Source organism: Gavia stellata, chromosome 7 (assembly GCF_030936135.1).
Source record: "Gavia stellata isolate bGavSte3 chromosome 7, bGavSte3.hap2, whole genome shotgun sequence".
In the NCBI taxonomy this organism is placed as follows: domain Eukaryota; kingdom Metazoa; phylum Chordata; class Aves; order Gaviiformes; family Gaviidae; genus Gavia; species Gavia stellata.
In genome coordinates, this window is record NC_082600.1 from 14,195,587 (window position 1) to 14,215,072 (window position 19,486).

Consider the following 19,486-nt stretch of genomic DNA (forward strand, 5'->3'; position numbering starts at 1 on the left):
AAACCAGCTGGATAAAAATAAAAATAAAATAAAAACAGCACCAAACCACAATTTGATTGTGACTCTTTAGTAGACAAAGAGCTCACTGGGTTATTCAAGACCCAAACATAATGAAAATAGGTGCAACAGCATAGTTCTATGAAATAAAACAGCAGTAATACCAAGACTGTTATCTCAGCTGAGTTTAGACAGCTGAAAATTGGAGAAGAAATAGAAATATGACACAATGAACCTCCTGTGGCTTTTTGATAAACAGTTACAAGAGATGACTTCCTGGTAGACCAGATCTACCTATGTTAGTGAACGGTATAATGAAACATTCCTAGGCAATGAAACACAATTGTCTATGCTATTATAATGAGATTATAGCCTGGCACAACTTTGACTCCAGATAACTAGCCTATTCCTAAATAATTCCTGGGCATAATCTAAGAATTAATGTGGAAAAAGGAACATTCCAAGTAGGAAATTTGCAAATAACTTTCTTATTTTGGAGGCTAAGAGAGATCAACAGTATGGACAAAGTTATTTTGTGCCAGTTAGCCCCAGTGCCAGTGCTGTTAATTTACTAGTGTATAGACACAGCCAGCCCAACTTGCAAAATTAGAGTCTGCAGACCCAAAACCAGATATAGTTTTGCTCATCACTTTAGTGGGACTTGGACCCAAAAGTTGTTGAGCTGCTGTGGTCCAGCAAAAATGTCAAAAGAACAATCTTCTTTGGCTATGTATGAGGGATGTAAGTTATCTTATGCTAAGACTAGTGTATAATGCACCTTTACTATGTGCTGGAAATGAAGACTATGATTAGCTCAGTGAATTAGGTATTTCAAAATTGAGGTATTAATAGCAAAAGTGTGGTAATTACACCATATTTATCATGCAAGAGAAAAAGCTTGGTCTCAAAAGTGCTCCCCGAGGAACAGAACACTTTGCCTTATAAAGAGGCATGACGAGCACAGAAGTGGAGGCTACATGGCACTGTAACTGTCAGCCAAATGTTTTGTCTGAGAATCTACTGGGTAACCCATTTTGAGCAGAGCAGTGGAACAGGCATAAATGGCAAAAGGCATGACGCAGGGCCAGTTGCTAACTCAAGTAGGCATTTCACAGTTAAAGTTATAACTCTCCTTTCTTTGAAACAAGGTGCATATTTGCACCATGCTGAACACAGTGATGGCACTCAAGTAATTAATGAGAATCTGTGCCATTCTATAAACTGAAATACACCTCTTCTTTTACGCAGAGATCATTTCATCCATCACTGACTGTAGGCACCTCAGGAAGATCCGTGGGAACTGCTACATAGCACAGTACTACATAAGCAGTTCTAGCTAAACAGCAGACAAATGTAATCTCCTTAAATTGAAATTAAAGGGAAAGCCTTATCAAGGGAAAATGAAATTTCCCCAGTTGCAGTTTGACAGTAGGTCTAGTCTAAACAATTATTGGTCAGAGTAAAACAGGAACCTTTCTTCCTGACATCATATATTTCATGTATTAAATATAGTACATTGCTCTGATAAATAGTACTTTAGCTTTTATAACCAGTGTATTTCTGTCAAAATCTAATGAGGGCTTTTCACCTGCATAAAAATGCATTAACTAGATATTCTGTACTCTTGACAAATTCTGACTCTGCTGGTTCGGCCTTTACTTATCCTACATTGGACAGGTAACTGTAAATACATTATTACCACAATCCAATCATAGCAAAATATTATGCAGCATTTGGGAAAATATTTCATCTCCTCATTTGCAGCAATTGACTTGATAAAGTACCTCATATGTAGCCCTTATACTTTATTGTAAAGTTACTAGCACGATTGTTTACTAGGATATAGGATCTGAGTATCTTCAACTGGAGAAAATATGCTACAGGAAGGAAGGGACTTCATCTTCCTCCAAAGCAGCCTAATTTGATATGGCACAAGGTTTCATGTGAGATACATAATTCCATTCATGCAGGATATATAATTTTCTCAAAATTTTCCTGTGGGGGCTATGTCTTTGAATAGCTCTTCATGGAACTGCTAGAGCTGACTCTCTGTCCTGTAGAGGCTCATGGAGCGTAACTCACATCTACCTGACTTCAGGCATTCAGCAAATTTTCTCTTGTTTCTCCTCTCTGAACACATATCAAAACAACAGTATTGTTCACATCTGGAAAAGATGGTAATAGATTTTGCCAGAAAACTACTGGCCAAATTGGATATGCAAGAAGGGATCTGGGGTGGTCACTGTGGCCCGGGATCTCTCTGATAAGCAACCCCTCCTTGAAGGTTGACAAGGCCAAGCCCGAAGACATTGCTAAAGCAAGAAGATCTACTGTCTTCTGAGAAAACTGCTGGTGCTTCAGGGCAGCAAACACAACCAAGAGACAACAGTCATCTTGTTCTGTGTATTAGTGAGTCTCAAAAAAATCCAGTGCTGAATGCTTGGGTACTAACACATTTAAATATCAGGGATTTGATTGAATTTTCAATGGCAGTAGCATTGAGCACTTCTGAAAATTATCGTCCTCTAATGTCATGTAACTGTCTGAAATACTTACATTTGCATTCAGATCAGCAAAGCAACCTTATCCAAATTGCCCTGAAAACATGAGGATTTCTGTATGGTAAGTATGCTAGATTGGATGAGAATTTATCCATTCTCTTAATTCATTAGCTTCATGAATCCACCCTTCCTGCTTTCCTTCTTCTTTAATACAACATTATATTCCACATATGTTAATCTCTCTAAGCAATTCCTCCTACCTGCTAGATTGCTTCTCTTAGCCTGTGGTCTACTATATTACTTAAGGCGAGTTTTGCAATTTTGCAGATAGATCATTTACAACAGACAGCCATTTCTGTTCATTCTAGGATTTGATACAGTGCTAGTCCACATAGCTGCTGTGTGCTACAAGGACTGCTGTATCTCAAATAACATGCTTAGCCATTCCTGGGAGTCCTGAAATGGCTGCTCTGAACTTCATAGGCATGCTTCTATTCCTCAGCTTCCTTCCCATCTCTCATTTTCAAACCTAAGAATCACAAAATATTCTTCAGGAATAAAAGGCCCCAAAGGTGCATATCCCACAAATTCCATGTAAAATACCATTTTATCCAACCTTGTAACAATAACGATAGAAGATTCATTTTACTTTTCCTAGTAGGAATGCAGGTAGAAGTTATTAGCTCTCAAAATCCTGGAGCAACATACTGTATCAAAGTTCAAATACAACTTCCCCCATAAACAAACCTTCTCCTCTCAGAAACACTTCGATTCACAATTCTATTGAGCAAAATAAACTTGAAGAATACTTAAATACAAGCCTTACGATTCACAAGAGGGAAGGTAAGAGAAACCATCCCATACAGCAAAAAATACAGATAATGCAATAATGCGAGTTGATGTTTTGTTGGTCCACTATCTATCACTACCATCCCTCGTCAGTATCTGAATACTTTTGCCAGACTGACTGTGAATTTCTATTCTGTATCTTTTAATGCAGCCTCCCTCATTATAATCCCCTTGACAGCACAGAAGTAAGAGATGGTCTTATTAGCTGCCAGAAATAAAAGATATTTTAGCAGAAGAAAGCCTCTTTAAACAATATATTTCTTCAGGGAAACTCATCGAGGATGAGAGCAGTAACAGTAATTCTTCAGGAGTTAAGACATGAAATATAGAGTATTGGGTAAAGCACAGCTTTGCTGAAATCCATATGGAAGACTGAAACACCACACTACGTGGCAGACTTCTGATAAGTCGTCAGGGCTATCCAGCAGTGTTCTTATGTAACAATCCTAAGTGGGATATCTGTCAGTTCAATCACAAATTCAGGCTAAATTTCTGAAGCTCCTTGAATTTTTGGAAAGATCAAAAATTCAAAATTAATCCGAACATTACCATGTGGATGATGAAGTTTTGAGCCTCCTTATTGCCACAAACTTATTAAAAGCTTATTAAAAGTAACTCTAGCATGTATGCACCTACAGGGGATCACCTAGAACTCGCATTTTGGAGTTTAATCATTACTGGAGCACATACTATTATTTTTCCTCAGTATAATCAAATATGTTTAAGAGTGATTTGGTTTAGTCTAGATCAGCACTTTCCAACACATTAAGTTTATTTGGAGCTGGATCACGTTTTTTGAGGGGTCATGCTGTTTACACAGTGTCCTAAAACATCTTTAAACTACAAATTGCAATATGAACAAACCATAATTTCCGGCTAATGAAAACTGTAGTTTTATGAGTCAGGCATGATACAAATTAATTACAGTTTAAAATAAATGTTGGATCTTTGTTTTGGGGTTTTACATTTCTATACCTTTGCAGATGCAACATTTAGCAGGTATTCCTGCTAAAGCACAGCTTCCTCTTTTTATAAATGAAATCCAAGAATCACATGATTCCATGATCTGAAATTTAAATAACTTGTGGGGTATTTAAACTATAGTACATTTTATAAGACTGAGAGAGATGAAGATAATAGGCTGCTTTACCTGATAGGTGGTATAAACAGGTGAAAAATTCTTTCCCCCATAAGAATTACCTTAAGATTGCTGATCCTGTGCTGTTACCATTTAGCCAGTAAGTATGGTGTTCTTTGTTGACAGGAACCATCCATCAGTCCCTGAATGAGAGACTACATTTCAGCAAAGAAAATAGCCCACATTATCACCACCCTGCAACTGTCATAGAATCATAGAATCATTTAGGTTGGAAAAGACCTTTAAGATCATTGAGTCCAACTGTTATTATTCTACTACCTGGTAGAATGGGATGTCACGTCCCATTAGCAGTATGTTAATGACACCTGCCCTGAAACAGAATTTTCAGTTTTCAGAGCTGATGGATATGCTTCGGTTCTGGAAAAGAGTAGGGTTACTTGGGGATCTTGGTGAGTTACAACCCCTACAAATACCTGTTTGTTCTTCATATTCCGTTCTAAGGGAAAAGCAGGTTGTTCAAAGTAAAGTTCTAAAGCAATAGCCATATTATGTCCTGGGCTGAAACATGCACCCTAAAGCAATCAATATTTCCTCAGTCATTCAAGCAAGCAAACATTATTTCGGAACTGGTTGCTGATCAATTTCTGCGTACTAGGAAGTGAGAATATTATGTCTAAATCACAAGTAATCTTTCCTACCTGTAATGCATTATAATACTCTATACTATTTCATTTCTATTCCTACTTTTGCTAAAGATTAGGAAAGACCAGTTAGAAAAACGGTAAAAAGGCAGTTCTAAGAAAGAGCTTACATTCTCTGTCTTTAGAAACAAGGTAGATGTTTATGGTTTGGAAGGCCTTTTTTCTCACATTAGCTAGCATGATATAAGGCTGTAAATGTCTCTTTTCTACCTTGAAGGGTCTGAAAAAGAGACTCATTTTCAAGTGAGTCAAATTTAACAATACACAACAAATATACTTAACAAAAAACTGGCTAAATAGAGCTTAATAGGCATATGCATTAATGCAAATCTTTTTGGCATCTAGAGTCTGCTTTTTCTATTTTGCTTTCCCTACATCTTCTTGAAGCAATTTTAGGAGAAATAACCAGAGAAGCAGCATTGGCAACATATTGGAAAAATGCTGGTTACAGATGGTATAAAGAACACTGTCTTGTTGAAAATCCGTAAAGACTCAAAGCAACAGAAAAAAAGAATGGGATACAAAAATAGTTCATAAATTCTAACAGCATTCCAGCTTGGTAGCTTTATTGCCAGAGTTAACCAAATACACTTGAAATTTAAAGGTAGAGATTGCTAACAGGTCATGTTCTTGGCAGTGCTGACCCAAGGTTAAGTATTTTTTGCTCCAAGATATATTGGAGTCAATAGTTTTAACAGGGTGGTATTATATCCCCCACTTTTAATAATGTTCTCAGCTTGACACCGTCAAAATTCTATGCGTTTCTTTTGACAAAAGTAAAGATTACGATCCTCAAAAGACATTGCCTATGACGTTTGCGTTATTTTTTAAATAAAAGAGGTAAGGTTTACTGGAACACAAAATCTAACCTACAAGTGTCCAGAATGACCATCTCCCGGCAAAAATGGGTTCTCCTCATAACCATACTCATTAACAACATTCATTTTCTGTGTATGCTGTGGTTTCTGTAGAAGTGTTTAGATGCTGATACAAATGTGAAATGAATGAAGACTGTGGGAATCTGTGCGTAGGTGTGCAATAGCCAGGCTGCTGAAAGTTGAGCATGACTGATGTGCAGATAGCAGGCTATGTGTGGAGAATGATAAACATGGTGGGAGAAAAGATTAGTGCACACGTGAAAGGGAACTTGCTATATATTGCCTGAATTTGCAGCGCACCCCCTCTCTCAAGGTTATCTCCTCTCTCCTCTCCCCATATTTGATTACACTTGACAGAGTGATGAGCACTGCAGCCAGATGAGACACATCTATTTTGCTGAACAATCCCAGGGGAGTTAGAAAGACAGAATAATCCCCCAGCCAAGGTACAACTTAGGTCTTTGTGATACAAGCTGGCACTTTTATTTTTTGTTTAGAAATGCAGGTTCAGACCAGCTGAGGTTATTTCTAGACTGAGGTCAAATTCAGCAAATAGCTTTAGCCAGATGTTCAATTTTTGAGGAATGACCTTACGTTTGTCCAGAAGTCCTGCGGCACCAATGTAAACCATTTGCAGGGCTAATCCTTCCTAAGACTTCTGCTCCTAATGAGCCACTCCAGTCACCAAGAGCGTATGACTTTCCCCAAGGCCATCGGAGTGATGTACACAGGCACTACAGGGCAAACACAAGTCCCTGGCTGGTGAGGCCCCTGCCTTGCCAGCCCTGGGGAAGTCCCTGTGGCCCCTTGCCCCTGGGAACCCCCAGCCCTGGATGCACCCTGACAGTGTTCCTCTGTAGGTTTTGAATTAGTAAAGGAATGTCAATGCTCCCTTTCCTTCTCTCCCTCTGTTAAAGACTGGGGGTTGTGATGTTTTGCACAACTGCCATTGGACTGTCAGGGAAGGATTTTGAAGGCCATTGTCAAGCCCCTTCCGTTATGTTGTAGTTTAGCAATTGAAAATACTCCCCATGCACAAGGGCTGAGTAAGATTCCTTCTCCAAACTCTCTGCTTACATCAGTCCATGAAGGGAGGATGAGCAAGATCAATTCAAGACATTAAGTTCACTGTAATGGTTGGTCACTTTAATGAAAAAATCTATATTCAAACACAAGTGGCCATTCCATTTTACTGTTTTCATGACATTTTTCCCATGGATTTTAAAAAGACACATTTCCAAGCTCTGAACATGATAATCGGAAGCAAATAAAGTGCCTGAACACCACAAAGTAGGCTGCTTTTAAAACCATAAGATACCATTCAGACACACTGTCAGTACTCTTACTGCGACCTTGCTCTTACCAATAACTTGGTCTGAAGAAAGTAAATGAAAAAAAGGAGTTTTTCATTTTTGCCATGGAAGCATAAATTACTTTCCAAATCAAACTATGTGCATATGTATGTACATTTATGTGTGTGTGTGTGTATACACTTGCAAATTTAGTAAAAATTCCAAATGCTCAAGAATTTATCTCACTCCATAGTGGTTGGTTTGAGAGAAAACTACTGTCTTTGTTTGAGAGTAATGCTTTATTTTGCATTGGATAGTTTTTTTTATCTTCTAAACTTTGGTTATTTTATATCTAGATTTGAGCTGATGAGAGTATTTCTGACAACAAGGATTTAAAACATGATGCTGAAAGAAGGAGACACTGAAAGAAAGTGGCACTAATAAGCACTAAACTTTCCAAAGTTTCTATTATCTTTCAAGTATTGTGACTGCTTTCACATGTATTACCTGGAATCACTTGGAGATGCACTCTTTCTTCATAGATGCTTAGTTAATACTTGAAGTTACCCAACAGTATTTCTGTAACAATCCCTGTTACTCATTCAAGTTGAGCTGGAATGTACTGGTGGAGTCATTCCTTATTCTGTTTGGTGCAATAAAAATCGCATGCTGCCCTCATAAAGTTGCCAACAAATTAAGTTATACAACCAATAACCAACTGAACAATGGTATCAGTCTTGCCCTAGACTTTTGCTTTTATCTTTTGGAGCACAAACTTTTAGAAATAACTGCTTCATTGCATTCATTCCCTTACCTTTCTAAGACCTGTTCCCCTCACACTGAATAAGTTTTAAAATATCCAGACCAAATCCCATAAAAGGGCAAGACCAAAGATTCCAGTCACATTACTGCTGAAATTCAAAGTTGAGCCGTGACTGTACTTTCTTTTCCTACTGCTGCTGAGGTTATTGTTAGTGATTATTTTACTGAGAGAAGAGGGAGGTGGAGAAAAAAAAAATGACAAAGAATGAGTGGTTAGATAGCAGTGTTCTGCAAGATATACTTAGAATCTATCATATTACTGTTTTCTCAACCAGGCTAGTGATCATATATTCTATGTCTTTCTCCAAGCTCAGTGGCTGTGTCAGCCATTCATTCTGAAATTCTTCATGTTTCCTGTACAGGAATTCACAATAGGATTATGGATTCAGGAGAAAGCTCTGCTCAAGGAGGGGCAGGGAGTGAAAGGAGACTTGTTTGGTACAGCTCTGCATAGTGTGCAAAAGGCAAAGCAAGCCAAGAAGATGGAGAAATGGAAAAGGAGGTAGAAAAAAAGAGAGTTTATTTGTAGTTCATGACAGAAGTTTTGTTCAATGAGGAGTTTCTCTGCTTTGCCTTACTTTCATTTAGAAACTGGAAATGGAATTTCATTGGGCCAATTTGGAATTGACCACTAAAACCTGGAAAAAAAATTTTACAACTGGAAGAGCCAAAGGAAAAAGGAGTATACACACATGGCTGGGCAATATTTTGTCTCTCTAACCTCCCAACTGCTAGTATGGCAGTGGCTAAAGCAAAATCTGCAAATGACGTCATGTTTTTTCTCCTCTTATGTCAGCTCACTAGAAAAAAAATCAATTTCTCATAAGAAATGCAGTGTTTTTTCTCCCTTCCCCATACATGAGTTGGAGGTCCTCATTTGCATTTGGCTTGAACTCACCAGTCTGCTTCTAAGACATAATGGAAGCTGAGGGGACAAATTTGCTGGTCAAAAGATCTTATCATGGAAAAACTAGTTACAGAGCTATGCAGTGGCCTTGCTTCTCTGAAAAAAAAAAACAGAATAAAGAGCAGCCAAATATTTTCCATGCCACCAGTGGTTAAAGCAAATGGGAACACAAGCAGGGATGCAGTTACAAGGTCCTATGGCTACAGGAGCCATTCTACTACTGAAATCACCAAGCGTCATGAGCTAGAAACCTCTGCTCTATGTTTGTATCTTGCAGCTGTTAGAAGCAACAATTGCTGGATTTCAGCAGCTTCTGCTGAGTTTTGAATTCAGTGTCAGTCTAGAGGCATTAACTGTTGCCTTTTAAGAGGCAAGGTCTGTTTTTTCTGGTGAAAGGAAGGTGCTGCTCTTAAGAGTTTGCCTCTAGGATACTGAGAAGATCTGCCTCCTTGAACACCCAGGTCTTGCACATTGTTCAATGTTCAAAAATAAGTGGGAGCAATAAATGCAAATCTCCTGACAGCTGGTGAGGAACAACTGTAAGGGGAAGCTCCTGACCATGTCTGGGATGCATGTAGGAACTCAACAGCAGCAGTGCAATAACAATATAACCAGTTATCCTTCCCTTTCCCCTGACACCTTTCTTTTTTCAAGTCAAGGCATGGAGGTGTGGCTAACCAGTGGCCATCTCCCCACCTCAGGCTGGCAAGCTAACGGTGCAGAGCATGGGTGATAACATAGCTCACCTCTGTCTTCACATTAGAAATGAAAGGTCCAGTCTTTTGGACAAGCCAAATCAGGTTAACCCAAAACCTGACTACTGAGAGTAATTTCCAATTGATAAATACAACGGAGATCTCTCCCTAACCAAAAGCATCCTTGGGCAAAAGACAATTTAAAGTAGAATGTTTCAAAATTTAGGGCTAAATTTAAAGAATGATTTTGTCTCTGCAGTGCGAAACTGCAGCTATAGTTGACTACTGGACCATAATGTACATATTTGTGTTGGGCTTTACACAGGCAGAATTCTAACAAAAACATTTAAATACATTAAATAGTGATATCACTAAAACTCCAAAAGTGTGTATGGTCTTATATATTAAATATATAGACACATGTCGATGATTTTATAACCATAATTACATGCCTTTATAATTGCAGTGGTTTGTGTACACTCAAAAATGTAATGCTTAAAAATTTTTCTCACAAAATATCAAAGGCAAAACAAAATACTTAGTTTTTCACATTTGTGTGATCCCTTTGGGGCAATTCCTACCCTGCTTTCTCAGGGCTGGAGCTCTAGAAGTAGCATACAACCACCAGCACCAAGAAGAGTAGCAGGTACTGCACTTTGATTGTAATGAGCCTTGTCCCCTCTTAAGGGAATTCAGTGGGTGTTTCAATTGAAAGAGTTTGGCTCTACACAGTTTTCTACTTATATTCAGAAACAATACTGACTCAATCACTTTCAATCTCAAGTGTACATGACGAACTAGTAATTTCCTGCATTTGTGACATAGCATGACCCTCTTTGATGCTGTTAAAGTTTTTGACTACACAGAAACACACTGGCAAGTTGGTACCGAAAGATCTTTGTTGAATTGTTCTGCAATTGCTTGACTCTGCTCTCCAAGTTTATGCTCTCATAGCAACATGGACAGCATATCATTCTATGCTGGCTTCATTAAAAGAAAACGATCCTGTCTTTCACTTAAAAAAAAAGAAAAGCTGTAACTGTTGAAGCAGCATGCACCTAATAAGCTACTTCTAAATCTGGCTCCATCATTTCAGTCTGTGGACTAGCAGAACAGACCTCGCAGAATCCTTCTCAAGTAAGTATTGCTTTCTCTTAACAGCATGTTTGGTTTTTTCATTTAAAATGTATAACAGGTAGTAAAGAAGTCTTTGAATCAGTGGTGCTGCAATATGACAACGGAATGCCTGTTTTAAACATGAATTAGCATGCTCTGTTGTTTCATTTGGCAGACATTACTGTCTTAAAAAGGAAATATTTAATACATTAAGGTACAAGACAGCAAATTATATGGATGAAGCTTCCCAAAGCTGCGGTGCTAGAAAGCTAATGGAATGATTTATAATTGACTGTCATGATAGGGGTTTTAAAAAATGAGTTATGTATCTTTTATTTGCATAATACACATCATGGAACATGTCTATTTGATCTCATCAGAACTGGAGTATGTATTCTGAATATGCTACTGGCTGTTAAGTATGAAATTAGCAAAATCATTTCTATCTTCAAGAAAGGAAAAAGTCAGATAGTGGCATTAATACTATTAATAAAGCTAATATGTACACATTAAACCTACCTCAGGTTTGTATTAAATGCTGAAGGAAAATATTTGTAATGGATGACTTTATGTAATTATACAAAGTATTAGTTAGTCATTTTTAAACCTGACAGAGTATAGATGAAATAGTTGTCTGTATGAGAAACAACATAAATGCATGCCATTTGCCAAAACATGCCATTTGCCAAAGCAAACAGCTACATACTGTAGCATGCTTTCTGTAAGAGTATTTAAACAGCTCTGATGAACATGTCTCTTTAATATAATGAAGTGGGGTGGGATTATGGGAATTGAAGAAAAAAAATAGCGATATTTTGCTTCATGTTTGGACTGCAACTGTTGTAGCAGAAAGAAGTTAGGAACAGGCAACCCACAGGGCTACCTTTACATTTAGTGTGCAAACACACACATATCCACTTGCAAACAAACATTTTTTTCCTCATTCAGGCTAGCTGCTTAGCACCAATTCCCATGACATGCAGTTCTGATTGCAAACACACAGGTTTGCTGCACTCAGCAAAACTATATTGTAGCTGCATCTGAGACATTACAGCTCTGGTACTAATATCCTGGAAACTTTTAACACAAACATGTCCTATACCTCCAAATAATATTATTTATCATAATTTTTTATGTAGGGAAAAATATGCTGCAAAAAATCAAATTGTTTAGTTAACTTCCACAGAAAACTACATAAATACTTCCCTCCTGCTCAAGTTATCCATCCCCCAACACCACAAGTCAAGAAATTACCATTTATTTCTCCCAGTTATTTTCAAATTATTCACAACAGCAAATTTAAAAGCATACTGCCAAGCCAACTCATTTATATGCAGGCAAGCTTTTTGAAGCAAAGTTTTCCAAGACATATTGAAGCATGGAACTGGAACAACCATTGCCTTATTTACTGTGTAATAGAAACAGAAAGTCTTTGGCAGATTATGTATATGGAGAGATAAAGAATGAAAGCAGAGATAGCAAAATGACTGTGTTACAGCTGTGGTGAACAATAATATATACTTCCTTTAGCAAGCAACACTAAGCTTCCTAGGGCCAGCTCTGAACAGCCTAATAAATTAGAAGCCAATAAAGGAGAGGTTTAGCCTGACATCCCACAGCCTTTCCCAAAATCTCAGGAAAATACAGGATAGTTATAACAAGGCCAGTAAGCAGTAAAACTTATGGCACCGTCCCCACAATACTAAAGGAGACATCAGTGAGTAGTAACACCCCTAACAAGCTTTGATCATTTCCACAGCTATTATTATTCAGCAACAGGAGGTAACTATTTCTGAGACAGACTAGGAGGGCGAGGAGGAGGAAGAGGGCTGCATTTGTGAGGCCTCCAAGGGGAAATGGTGACTTCATGATCAAGGAGATGGCATTGCCTAGATGAAAAGGCTCATTCCTTCCTTATGCTTTGTGATTTCCTAATCCTCCAAAAGAATGATCTTAATGAAAATCCCATAAGCCTAGTACAGGTCAATTGTTTTTATGAAAGTCAAAGTCCCCAGGGATTTGACCCACTACAAAGAACTGTGAATTTTTGCAATATGCTCTTGAACAACTCAGCCTAATACAGAATTTACTAATTTGAATAAGCTCACCAGACGGGGGGGGGGGGGGGGGGGGGGGGGGAGGGAATGTCATAGCAACATCTTATTCCTTTGTGGTTTATGCATTTGACAAAGACTTTCCTCCCAGTCTTAAACTTTCCTCTATGTTTAATATTTAATTAGTAGAATTACATATTCCTGCAGATGTAAAAAAGATTACAAGAAAAATGCTGCTGCACTGCAAGATCTCTTCAATGGTTCTGGAAGCATCCCTGGGATGGACTTTGGGTATCCTTAATTCACTAGTAAGGTGGTATAACATCAAAAAGGGACGTTATATGGCTTCAGAGACAGCAAGACCTTGCAGACTGTGGCATCCAGCATCAAACTAGGAATGGATTTAAGTAAAATTAATTGGTATACAAAATATCATTAATTTTAAAATAAAGCAGAATTCAGTGGGCGGGAAGTATTTTCATTCCACTTGAAGAAAAAAGAAGTGTATTTTTATTCCAAGTCTGCTTTTGCATGAGAAACTAATTCCATTCTTCCACTCACTTTTCCTTTCTACTGTCTTAAATTTTCTCATGCCTTTCCTCCTCTTTTGCCTAATAATAATAATAATAATAATAATAATAATAATAATAATATATAGGGACTGGGAAATAGGAAGAGAGAAAAGGGAGGTAAAATGAGGAAAACGGTATATCTAATTTGGAAAGCCACATGACACTGTCACCTTACCTCAAAGAAGGACAGGTTTAAGAATAGACTCAAAGGATTTGACACTTTCCTAAAAACACACATGTTCAAGGAGCAGTGGAAGAAACTAAGACTCCTCATCTGTGTATTCTCAGAAGGATCAATTATTTTGCTGTCTTTTCACCAAGCGACTACAAAGTGAACTGGAGACACAGAATCAAATGCTCGTGTAATGCAGATGACCTACAGCTCTACCCATCCTACAGCACAGCTAAAAAGAAGGTACAGTGCATGAAGAAGAGCTCATGGAACAGCTGGCTAAAGCAGAAGCTGAACAAGAAAAAGGTGATGTAGGCAGCGGACAGAAAGCATTTTGACAAATCATTCACAGTCAAGGTACGCAGCGGTGGTTGGTCACTAAACACTAATCTGATAAAGAAACTGTTATTCACAGATGCTATTATCTTCTGTTAGCTAGGGAACTCCATCTGTCTTGGATGAGGACAACAATCTCTCAGGCGGGTGATATCACAAACTTTTAGTGCTAAGAAGTTCCAACACGGAGAAAATGCTATAGTGTATATGCTCTGAAGCTCAGCCTAACTAGACCACAGATCTGTTCCCTGTATTGTAGATCAGCCTCCATATCATTTTGTATTCCTCTCTTCAAAGCAGTCCATTGTCTGAACTGTGGATAAATAAAAGATCACTTAAAACCCTTGAAAAAAGATCACAGTCTGCAGCCTCATTTCTCTGGCTTTTCTCAGCAAGAGTAAAATTTCTCTTTATGGGAGAATGAAAGCGAAAAAGTCCTTTGGGAATTAAGGGTAACCAAATGTCATTATCTAATGCTGCAAGTGCCTGGTACATTTCTTTGAGCAGCTTTAAAAATATGCACAGCAACATGTGTCCACAGTGCAACTTTCTACTGCTAGGGAGCAGACGACACAATAGCCAACAGCTTAAAACTGATACTAATTTGGCTGCTTGAACAGTAATGGAAGGCGCTCTGACAGTATGATACTGAACACAGTAAGGACCTGTGTCAAATGGAAAGATGCCTTTCTTCCATTGTACTGCCATAAAAATAATTTTAAAATTGGTATATTAAAACATTTTGTGCTCAAATTTTTTTCTTCCTTAATTTTTAATTCATTTTTAAAGCTATAAATATAGCTTGCATGTTAAATGGGTGTCTGGCTCTAGTTTTACTGCAGCTGTAGCATTTGTCAGAGAACAGTGACTCTGTTTTCAGGGTGGTGCAGGATTTATGCTAAAAAACATCTCTAATGCTCAACACTTCTTACAGTCTTAGCACAGCTCTGTCTAGTATACAGCTATAAATTAAATGAATCAGAGTTGTGACTGCTGGCAAGAAAGATGGCAGAGCAATTTGTTGTGTTGCATTTTGTTTGGTCACTCTGTGGTTGTAAGACAGGTAAATGTTTTCCTCATCATGGTGGAGAGGTAGATTAATGAGAATTTAGAGGAATTTAGATCCTTGAGATCTTTAGATTTAGATTCAAGGTTGGACACAGACACTGTCCACTATGGGGATTCCTGCATAGAAGCATGAGTTTCGTAAATGTCTCTGGTCCATAAAACACCACAGTACCTTTTCACGTCTTTTTCATGCCAATAAACCTTAGCATTTGTTAAGAAACCAAACTGATTTAATGATGGCAGCACTGGTCCAATTTTCTGTTTGTCATTACATGACACAGAACTACCAACAAGTGATAGAGAAAGGAAAAACTGATTTTAAGATTTTTAACTTGTTCCCATTAACAGTCACTTATTAAAATAAAGGAACTGAACTTTCATTCTACTGGTCCTGAAGACAGCTGGATCTTACAGAGTTAGAGCAAATGTCTGCTGGAATTTTCCTTAGGACTGCAAGATTTTCAAGCAGAACCTAGTGAGGTAAAATGACTACAGGCAATACTGGCTGCCTCTCCTGTCCATTAGAAACGATTTGTTCTAAAAAGAAAAAAAAAGATGGTGAAGGTAATATGTAGTGAAATGGAATTTTTGCTGTGTGACATGTAGCAACCTAGAAATAGACATTATTCCCGTTAATTTGGAAATGTGATACACTTTCTGGAGAATAACTAAATAAAACAATGCTGAGAAGACTTTAAGCCAACACTGTCTTGCTGAAGAAACTGGGCTAGACAACCTTGTATTAAAAGCAAATTAGGATCTGGCAACCATCACAGAAAAAAAAAAAAGAAAAAAGAAACCATCTGCTAAAAGAAAACTAGAGAGGAACATCCGCAGTATTTAAAGAGACAAACTTAACTGTAAAACACTCAAAACTGAACTGCATTAAGTGCAAAGAGTAGTGGATAAGATGTGATAATATTTTCATTAAAGGCAAGAGGGAAGAGTATATCTGAACAAGAATGGGCACTGGAAGAGTTGGGATACAACTATTTCAAAAGTCGACTGTATCTGAAGGACTTTTACACATCTCTAGGACAAACAGAGAACTTTGAAATGAATTGCAATTCCTACCAACTCCGGTGGGTTTGGCTCTGGTGCTTAGGCAGTATTTCTGAGCAGTTAAAAGGCTCACTGAGAACTAGAAACAAAATTACTTATAGGAAATACACTGCATTATAATGGAAAAACTCACCCTTTGCTGCAACAAGAACAGCACAGCACAATGTAATTATTGATCCAAAATCTTGGAGTCTACTCAGTGACTACAAAAGACTCTGGAACCAACCTTAACTGGAATTAAAATAAACCCCAATATTGTTTAAGATCAGATTTACACTTTTTTTCATTAATGACCTAAAATTTTCTTATGAATCTCAAAATGTGGAAAATGTTTAGACTTGTTTATTTTTTTGATGTAGATAATCTGCTGAATATAATATTGTTAATGTATCAAAAGGCATAATTTTAGATATACAAAAACTTTGCACAGTTCTTTAGTACTAGAACTGTTGAATGTTGTCTGCTTTGACCCAAAAATGATCATATCTTCCAGAGCTCTACACAAACTTCCAGTTGTCATAACAACCTCCTGCAGCAAATACAAGATAGCTTGCATTTGCTTTTGATACTATTAGCAAAAATTAAAATCTCCTGAAGTTTAAAAAACTGGGATATTATTTCAAAGAGCGGGGGGAATTAATATAATTTTTTTTTAATTCCCACAAAACTCAGCTTTTAATTTTAAATCTTCAGTCAGCAGTCTGTAGATACATTACATTGCATCAAGTCATGTTTGCAGGTAACTCTGTTATGCTGCATTTTTATACAAAATATGCAGGTTTCTAATAATGTCTGTGTAAAATGACACTCAGAATATAAATAAGCCTAAATTAACCTTTAGGAAAATCTTCATGTGTTTTCCTAAGTAACAACTTTACTAGGCAAGTCCCTGAATGCTTCAGTCTTGTCAAATGAAATACTGAATCATTATGAAAGTCGCATTTAAGCTGTGATCCTAGCTATCATTCTGTTATAAATGTTTCAGATTCAATAGTTAATTTAGCAGGAAAGGATCAGTATTGCTCTGTTTATATTCTTATGTTAATACTAAAATAGAACAGAACACCTTAGCCATTGCAGTACACAAAATAACAAACTGGATTCACTTGAGTCCCTAGAAATGGTTCGCTTATGAATTATCCCTATGTGAGTCTTGACAGTACCTAGAGATGTCACCTTGACCAGGGTCTCATTATGCAAGATTGAGTACCAGTGCATAGAAAAAGACAGTCCTTTCCTAATTTTTAAGGACAGTTAATGGTGGCTACAAAAGAAATTGCAGGTGTTCACCAAAGGTCAACTAACAAGGTAATAGCAGAGCTGCTAACAAAGAACATCTTATTTACAGTGAAGTCTGTCACTTCAGACAGTTTTCAATTGATTTGCACAGGCATACTGTATTATTCCAAGAATTGTGCCCACCATTTCTAAAATAGGGCAAAATTAATTCATAAGTTTTTCTCTTATTTTAATGTTAATATGACCGTATTAGAAGAACCTGGAAACCAGGCCAACATCCACCTAGCAGAGGCATGTTGTAGCAAGAAATAACAGAAGAATTTGAGCTCTCTGAAGGTATTTGTTCCAAGAGTACAGCTCAGACTACTGCAGCAATGCATTGCTATTCACAGACATACCTGCTTGAACTAGAATGAGAAAGAGATTTAGATATATAAGGCAAAATAATTTTAACACTCTGAAAAGTAAGTTACTTAACATATGGAAAATAAATCATGAACATCAAACCATTATAAAAGAGTTCAAAGTCTCAAACATCCAGATTCTTAAGCATATTTTAGTTTAATATTCAGCTTCCCTAATTGTACATGTGACTAGTGGAAATAATTTCTGTGATTCAGGTAGTGTCTAGAGAATATTTTGGTGAATTTATTTAAGACAGACCACTGAATAGTTTATTACTATAAACTTTGATAACATCTATTCCAATCAAGGTTTAGAGGAATTGATGTGAAAAGATCTATATCATTCAGGTAAGAAAACTTATTTGTCATTTTGCAGCTGTGGCTTAATTTTTTTTCTTAATAATTTGATATGTCTATGTCATGTGTCTAAAGTCATTAGGCAGAAATCATCTGAAGAAAGAGAAGCAGCAGTGTAAGCAGTATAAAAAAACCCACAGGTGTTATATACCTTACCTAGGTTACCTATAACTTACAACCTGATTATTTTTCCTATTTTTTAAAAAAATTATGTTTGACTGCTATACAGATGACATACTTGAGAAAATAGGCTCATTCCTGACAATAGAAGAGAATTATATGAGCCATTTTTGTTGGCTGTAACACAGACTTCTGTCAGATTCACATCTTAAAATTTGCACATATGCAATGGATAGCTGAATTTGTGCTTGTAGTTAACATAGCTTTGTTCATGCACAAATGAGCCCAATCCCTCATGAATACAAAAGCTCTTCTCCAAATATGTACAAGCCATTACAGATTCTGGCTCAACAATGAGGCTTGCTCTGTTTCTGAAACAGACATATTAATAAAGTCCATTAAAATTGAAGAACTCACACTTTGCCAAGCTTTAATGGATCCTGGAAGGCAGAAGACCTGAGATGCATTAACATAGACCCTACCTCTTCGGGGAATCCTGTTTGCTTCAATGAGTAACCATAAGTGTGCAGAAGTCTGTATTTATATAGATATATTTATATACTGAATTAATATATATATTATATATATTATATACTATATTTATATACTATATATATTTTTATATATATTTTATATATTATATACTATATTTATATACTGAAAAAGCCCTAAATTCTGGTTTTACAAGAAGAGAGTAGTGTTGATTTGTTCCCTGACTGCATTGAAAAGGTCATGAAAATCTTTGTGTTGACAATAGAAAGAATTCTCCAGCCCTTTAAACTGTCACCATTCACATTCAAGTGAGAGAGGAATAAATTTGTCTAAAACAAGACAGTGTGAAGAGGATTTATGCATTTTAAGCCACATTGTCTCTGTGATCATGATAATGTTTGTAACATGCAATGGAATCGCACAGTCCCATAGAAAATATGGAAGCATTTCCAAAAGTAATTCCAGTAAAAGAAATTGATTTCTGATGTGCTAAAAAGATCTTCTTGTTCCCCTGTTATTTGCAAAATTAATGCACTTACTATGTTAATTTGAGAGATTTGCAACACTTCAGCAGCTTTTATGAACTCTGATTTGAATGAATCCTGGAATCACCCATGTGGAGACATTAAATTCTGTGCGGTGGGCAAAGTGACTTGTAATGAGGTACCTAAATATAAAGTCTGCTTCAAAAGCTCATGGAACTACATTTCAACCCTAGCTGCCACTGACCTGTCAGCTAGGTAAGATACTTTT